The 7,618-nt window shown below is 39.7% G+C and overlaps 1 non-coding gene across 1 annotated transcript; it reads left to right on the top strand.

Annotated features, from left to right (window-relative positions):
* Window positions 1-1,923: 1,923 nt before the first annotated feature.
* LOC118150747 (U6 spliceosomal RNA) lies at window positions 1,924-2,030 on the top strand. The gene has a single exon (XR_004738897.1). It is a non-coding gene; the product is annotated as a U6 spliceosomal RNA (small nuclear RNA).
* The last annotated feature ends 5,588 nt before the right edge of the window (window positions 2,031-7,618 follow it).

Genomic DNA, 7,618 nt, shown 5'->3' on the forward strand with positions numbered 1-7,618 from the left:
GACCAGTTCTGAAAGCAATTCCCAATGTTTTCAAAGCAATGACAACAAAAGTGCATGACGTTTTTCAAAGGGAACTATTTTGAAGGTCAGTACTTGTTTGCATTTTAAGTTCGCATGTTTGCTAAAGAAGAAAGTCAGTCTCTTTGCAGGGTCACATGTCACATTTTCACTGTCAATACAGTTCCAATAAAACAGGATTAATACATCTGTTCCTTAAAATGCAAGGGCAGAACTGTGACTAAGTAATATTTCAGTTGGGCCAACTAGAATATTCTTTGCTGGTTGGATTTATTATTTCCACTGCAATAATCGTTTCCATTTCACAATTAAATGACACTTCAACCTCTAACAGGACAGGAAATGGCTTTCTTATTCCAGGGTTCAAGGAAGAGTGCTTGAGAATGAATATTATTTTTCTTTATTATCTTTCACTTACCTAATCCAATGCTGACATACTGGGTATTTCTTGCTTCGTTCCTGAGACTTTTCAGGACTTTACTCAGGGGAACCCTCTGGGCTCTGGGCTGTAGAAGGAGCCCCCTAGACAGAAGAATAACTGCTGGAGAAGAAACAGTTTCTATCCAGATAGTGGATCTGCACCCTTCCTGCTCATGTACACAATAGTCTGAGAGCGGTTTTGGTTTGCTGTTAAGGGGTGGATTCAGCACATACAGCAGGTAGCTGCTGCATCTTGGATGATTTCAGAGACTTCTTTTAATTTATGAAACCCTTGGTACTGACTCTTCTGGTAAAGAGGAGAGTCAGGAAGCTTTTAGGAAGTAGGTAGAAGATTCCATTCAGAATGCTCTGCTGATCATTAGTGGGCGGAACAAATCAGAAGTGATCATAGGACACTTCTATGTAATCTAGGAGGGCAGTTTGTGTCCCTTAGTGCAAAATCATGTTTTAATAAACAGTTGTGTCATCTCTGGTCTCTGTTGCTCTCTCTCTTTTCTTGACAAATTAGAGTCTCTAGACATCTATTTGTTGTGTAGGGTTTTATTTTCTAAATGGTTTGGAAATTTAATTGATTTCCAGATAAAATGGATAGCACTTCTTTTAGTCTTCTCTGGATGAAACTTGAAAGTTGATAAAAAGTATACGGGAATTGTTTCAGCTCAGTGATTTCGGTGACTCAGTTAAGTAATAGATTCTAAAAGGACTAAATATTTTATATATATCTCTCTATCTATCTATCTATTGAGAGAGAGAGAGAGAGAGAGAGAGAGAGAGAGAGAGAGAGAGAGAGAGAGAAAGAGAGACAGCGAGCAAGAGAGAGAGGTTTCACTCTATTGCACAGACTGGAGTATAGTGGTGCCATCATGGCTCACTGCAGCCTCGACCTTCCGGGCTGAAGCCATCTTCCCACCTCAGCCTCCTGAGTAGCTGGGTCTACAGGAGTGTACCACCATGTTTGGCTAATTTTTCAGTTGTTTGTAGAGACAGGGTTTTGCCATGTTGCCCAGCCCGGTCTTGAACTCCTGGGCTCAGGCAATCTGCCCCCTTAGAGTCTCAAAGTGTTGAGATTAGAGGCGTGAGCCACCATGCCCAGCTGGACTAAATATTTAACACACTTAGACTGAATATTAAAAACTCATTGCAGTCTTTACATTTCTATCTTGGGTAGGAGTAACACAGAAGTTACAAGTAAATAAAAGATCAATTAAAAGTTGTGAGTAAATATTTTCAACTCACCAATGTGATGCTGCTACTAATAAATATATATAAAATATTTCTTTTACAAACACACATCCTTATTTCAGAAAACAGTTGTGCTGTATAGAGTATTTCATAATTTTCCCCTTTCAATATAAAATAAATTAGTTTTAAAGTTAATCAGCATTATAAAAATAAGCTGTGGCTCAAAACATATCTTCAGTCTTTGAAAAAGTATGCTATTACTCCAGTCAAGACTATAGAGTGGTGTTTACTTTGGCAGCACATACATTAAAATTGGAATAATGCAGAGAAGATTAGCATGACCCCTGTGCAGGAATGACATGCAAATTTATGAAGCATTCCATATTTTATTTTTAAAAAAGAATATAGAGTGTATCATTCATTCACATTTCTATCATTCTTCAAAGAGCCACAAAGTTAGGAGAACAAATGATTTAAACATTTTAAGCCATTAAATAAATAGCCTTAAAAAGGATTAAATATCCCTTTTAAGAAGAAATCCTTCCGTTGTGTAGCCAAAACCACTCAGAAAAAATTATCTCAACTTCTTTAAGTTATGTTAGTATGTTTCACTTACTTCCATCCTTTAATTACCTCAGTGGATAAAGACAGGAAGAAAGGAATAAAGGAAGGAACTTTTTTCTTAATAAACACAATGATGTCATAAAAGGCCTTACCATTGTCCTTGTTTTAAAAGAAAACAGACATAAACTTCTAACTTCATAAAACAAATCATGCATGAACACAAAAGGTCATTCTTTGCATCACTGCTTATTTCTCATTATTCAAAATGGTAATTTTTTCAGTTACACAATCACTGGAGTTGCTTAAGAAAAAGGGCTAAAATTTACCTATCAAAATGTGCATGAGATCATACAATCTTCCCCCTCTGTCACTCATTTATGGCTACCCCATTTAGTAAATAAAGATGTAGAACACCAGTTAAATTTGAATTTCAAGTGAACATTTTTTAGCGTATGTCTCATGGAATATTTGGCACTCTGTAGTTTATCTGGCAATCCTATCAGCTACCAGATTTTCTTCCTTCTTTTATTGAAATTTCTTTCATTTTCATAACCACTCATCTAATTCCAGCATCCCACAGCTTCGTCCTTACATCAGACCTCATTCATTTCATGCTTGTCCCACAATAACTTTCAGATTGTTTTCCTGTCTCCAGTCTTTGTCCTCTGCATGTCCTTGCCAGAATAGTTTTTTATCATGCCACTTGCCAGATTAAAACTCTAACGGTTCATTAAAAAACAGATAATTCCTGTTATATAAACTATTCAAGAACATAAAGAAATTTATAAAGCTTCCAGATTCCCTTCTATAAAGTTAGCAATAACTACAGAAGAAGTTATAAATATGGTTTCCCGATAAATCTTCCAAAATTGGACACTTGGCTTTCTTAGAAATAACAATGCAAATATATCAAATAAAAATATTAGCAAATAGTATCCAACATTACATTAATAACAATTATTCTTGTTGGGTTTATTTCAGTGATGTAAACGTGGTGATATTAAGAAATCTATTGCTATAATTAATAAAAAATAGTTAAAGGAGGAAAACCTTTTGATCATTCTTATAAATACAGAAAAGGAATGTGCCAATATTTCTCACCTAATTCTGATGCTTTTTAAAGCCTTTATAAAATTGATAAATATATCTCAAGTCAAAAGCTAGAATCATTTATGGGGACATACTGTAGAAGCATTTTCAGCAAAATCAGGAACAGGGTAATAATGGTATTGCCACTATGTTTTAAAGTAGTTCTGGAAGTAATAGCCAGATGCAATTAAATGTGAGAAAGAAGTAACAGGTGTAAGTATTGAAAAGAAGGGAGCAAATTTTATCTTTATTTGTAGATGATATGATTTAATATCTGTAAAGATCTAAGGAAAAGAACGAGAAAGCTACTAGACACAGCAAAGGAGTTCAATAAGTGGCCAGCTCTAGGATTAATATATAAACATCAATAGCTTTCCCGTGACTAAAAAACAACTAGAAGAGCGAGAAGGTTTTGCTTTACTACCGCATTTCCTAAGGAGCTCACTAAGTCTCTGTTGTCAAAATATGTGAAAAACAATCATTTTATTGAGGGTTAAGAAACAATAATGTATCTTGATGAACTGACATCCATCTGGAGCTCAATAAAAGTTATTTCCTCCCTTTTGGAAGCTCTGACTTCACCTTCCACTCTCCTAAATTGGAGTTCAAGTCTGAGCTAAGGCCCCAGTATGACCTGCAGTAGGTGTTTCTTGATGACTGTGAATGAATGAACTGGTACGAGCATGGCTGGGGTTGGAACTTCTTAGATTTGGACCTCCTTAACAATTTACTGACAGCAGTCCCTGAAAGTGGAGTGGCTGTCTCCAAGCCCAGACCATAAACAGTGAAAGGATCAGCCCAGAGGAGTGATTTCAATACTCTAGCTTCTGATTCTGGTTAGTGATCTTTAAATGTTTATCACCTTACTATTACTCCTCTTGTGACTTCCCCTCTTATATTGTCCACACCTCCAACACACATACACACTGATCAAGTTATGGATGGCTGAAGGCGTAACAGCTAATCGCCACTCTTCTTAGCCATATGTCCTGAAAGTTTCCAGTTAAAGAGAAACGAGACTGTTTATACAGAGTTTTTTCTACTATATAAAAAGGTCCTTAGATTATAAATGACTAATGTGGAATTAATTTCTTCTTCTTTATACATAGTTGTACCTACTAAACTGCCTTAGTACCCTATTGCCTTGTCATTGGGTCGAGTAACTGAGGCTCTAAGAAAATGGGAACCAGAATAGATCTAAATACTCAAGTTCAAAGTTGTAGGTTAAAAGAAAAGCAAAAGCAAGTCCAGGAGCATATCAGCGAGGCTTTCTCTGAAGCAGGAGGGAAAGGTAGGGGGGCTGAAGATGGAGAAGCAAAACAAGTGCTCCTGGATGGAGAGGAAGCTGTTAAGGACATGGCTGGATTCTGCTATCCGGAGCTGGGAACCAGGAATGCTCTTGAGGTTTGTGAAGATTTTTTGTCCTCATGGGATAAGACTAGCAGAGGGCATGGCACTCAGACAAAACCCAGTGCATTTTCCCCTCAGTATCTGTGGAGAATTGGTTTCAGGGCACCCTCACCCTATTCCTCCATTCCCTCCCCTGTGGATACCAAAATCCATGGATGCTCAGGTCTCCAATATAAAATGGTATACAAAAAGATAAATACCACACTTTCTCACTTATAAGTGGGAACTAAATAATGTGTACACACTGACATAGCATGTGATAATAGACAATGGAAACTCAGAAAGATGGAAAGTTGAGGGAGGTATATGATGAGTATATTAATGGGTACAATGCATGTTATTCTGCTGATGCATACACTAAAAGCCAAGACTTCACCATTATGCAATATAGCTATGTAACCAAACTACATTCATACTCCACAGATACATACAAATTTAAAAATTTAATAAAAAAGTAAAATGGTGTAGCATTTGCATATAATCTAGGCTCATCCTCTTATATAGTTTAAATTATCTCTAGATTATTTGTAATACCTAATATAATACAAATGCTATGCAAATAGTTGTTACAATGTACTGGTTTTTAATTTGTATTATTTTTATTATTGTATTGTTATTTTTTTATTGCTTTTTTTCCCTGAATATATTCCATCCTCGGTTGGTTGAATCCACAGACACAGAACTGGTGGATATGGAGGGCTGACTGTATTATCTTTTTCTTGAATTTCTGTACTTATCCTTTTCCTCCCCAGTTTGCTACCCTGAGTTCAGTCCTAATTTAGAGCCCTGGTGGGACTGGCTGCTAGCAGGGAGCATGGTCCTATTTTCTTATGTGAAATATGACTGTGTTTTCAAACACTTGCTGAAACTATGCAGAAATGTTCAGATTGTTCTTTATCTACAGACACACAGACAGTAAAAGACACTGCAGATTGCTATTGGCTCCAATGTCATTCCTGACCCAGGGCCCCGGTGTTCCACTGTTTCCTACTGCATGATTTTGCTCTTACGGGACTCCATGACACCTGTTTCTGATTACATTATTCCTCTGTCACAAATCAACATAGAGTCAGAAATTATACAGTATGAAGGGATGGGAAAAAAGAATGGGAGAGGCTGAGGCAGCTCATCCCTGAAGATATAACCAGACAGATAGGTAGAACAAGATTGATACCCTTTTCTGCAAGAATACCAATTTAAAAGCTATCTACACAAAAAAGCACTTTCATAATACCCAAATCATGTGAGCACTCACAATACCTGGTTTTTACTTTGCATCATTGAAAGAGGCACAGAAAAGGGTAGGAAAGATAGTTTTGAATTGCAGACACCATACTTCCCTCATCCCATGGCAGCAGCTATGTGGCACAGAGAGAGAATCCATGCACCTGGGTGAGGAAGAACACAGGTATTGTGACACATTGTGTTGAACTCAGTGCTGCACTGTCACAGCAGAAAGCAAAAGCACACTGAACTCAGCTGATGTCCACCTAGGAAGGAGCATTTAAACCAGCCCTAGCCAGAGGGGAATTGCCCTTCCCAGTGGTTGGAACTTGAGTTCTGGCAAGCCCTGTCACTGCAGGCTAAAGTGTTTTAGGGCCCTAAGTGAAGTTGAAAGGCAGTCTATGCCACAATGACTGCTACTCTTAGGCAAGTCATAGTGCTGAACTGGGCTCAGAGCCAGAAGACTTGGGGGACATGTGACCTGCTGAGACATCAACCAGGGCAACTAAGGGAGTACTTGTGCTACCCCTCCCCCAACCCCAGGGGAGGCTGCACAGCTCAAGATTCCAAAAAAGACCCCTTCATTCTACTTCAGGAGGGGAGAGGAAAGAGTAAAGAGGACTTTGCCTTGCATCTTGGATACCATCTCAGCCACAGCAGGATAGGGTGCAGAGCATGAGGCCCTAGCTCCCAGATGACATTTTTAGACATAGCCTGGGCCAGAAGGGAACCTGCTGCCTTGAAGGGAAGGATCCTGTCCTGGCAGAACCCATTAACCACTATTTGAAGAGCTCTTTGGCTCTGAATAACCAGCAGCAATACCCAGATAGTACGCTATGGGCCTTACGTGAGCCTCTGAGACTTCCTGGCTTCAGGTGAGATTCAGCATATTACCCGCTGTGGTGGCTTTGGGGAAAGACACATTCTTTTTGAGAGAAGTGGAGGAAAAAATAAAGGGGACTTTCCTTTGCACCTTAGGTCCAAGCTCAACCACAGCGGGGGGCGGAGCACCAAGCAGGTGCTTGGGGTCCCCAGTTCCAGGCCTTGGCTCTTTGACACCATTTCTAGACTTGCTCCGGACCAAAGAGGAGCCCACTTCTCTGAAGGGTGAGCCCCAGGCCAGATGGCATTCACCACAAGATGACTGAAGAGCCTTTGGGACTTAAGAAAACATTGACAGTTTTCTGACTGTAGCCACCACAGGCCTGTAGTGGAGGTGGCCATGGAGTGCGGCTCCTCTGCATGTGGAAAGGAGAGGGAAGAGAGAGAAAGATTGTGTCTTATGGTTCGAATGCTAGCTCAGCTGCAGTACAGTAGAACACCAGGTAGATCTCTAAGATTTTTGACTTCAGTTCCTACTCCTGGATGGTATTTCTGGACCATCCAGGGCCTGGGAGAACTTGATGCCCTGAAGGGAAGGATAAAATCCTGGCTGGCTCCACCACCTGCTGATTATATAGCCTTAGGGCCTTAAGTGAACATAGGCAGTAGCCAGGTAATGGTTACAGTAGGCCTTGGGCAAGATCCAGTGCTGTGTTGGTTTTAGGTCTTACCCAACACAGTCCCAATGGTGGCGGCCACAAAGGTGCTCGTGTCACTTCACTCCCAGCTCCAGGCAGCTGAGAGAGAGAGAGAGAGAGAGAGAGAGAGAGAGAGAGAGAGAGAGAGAGAGAGAGAGCGAGAGAGCAAG

This window comes from Callithrix jacchus, chromosome X (assembly GCF_049354715.1).
Source record: "Callithrix jacchus isolate 240 chromosome X, calJac240_pri, whole genome shotgun sequence".
NCBI lineage: Eukaryota > Metazoa > Chordata > Mammalia > Primates > Cebidae > Callithrix > Callithrix jacchus.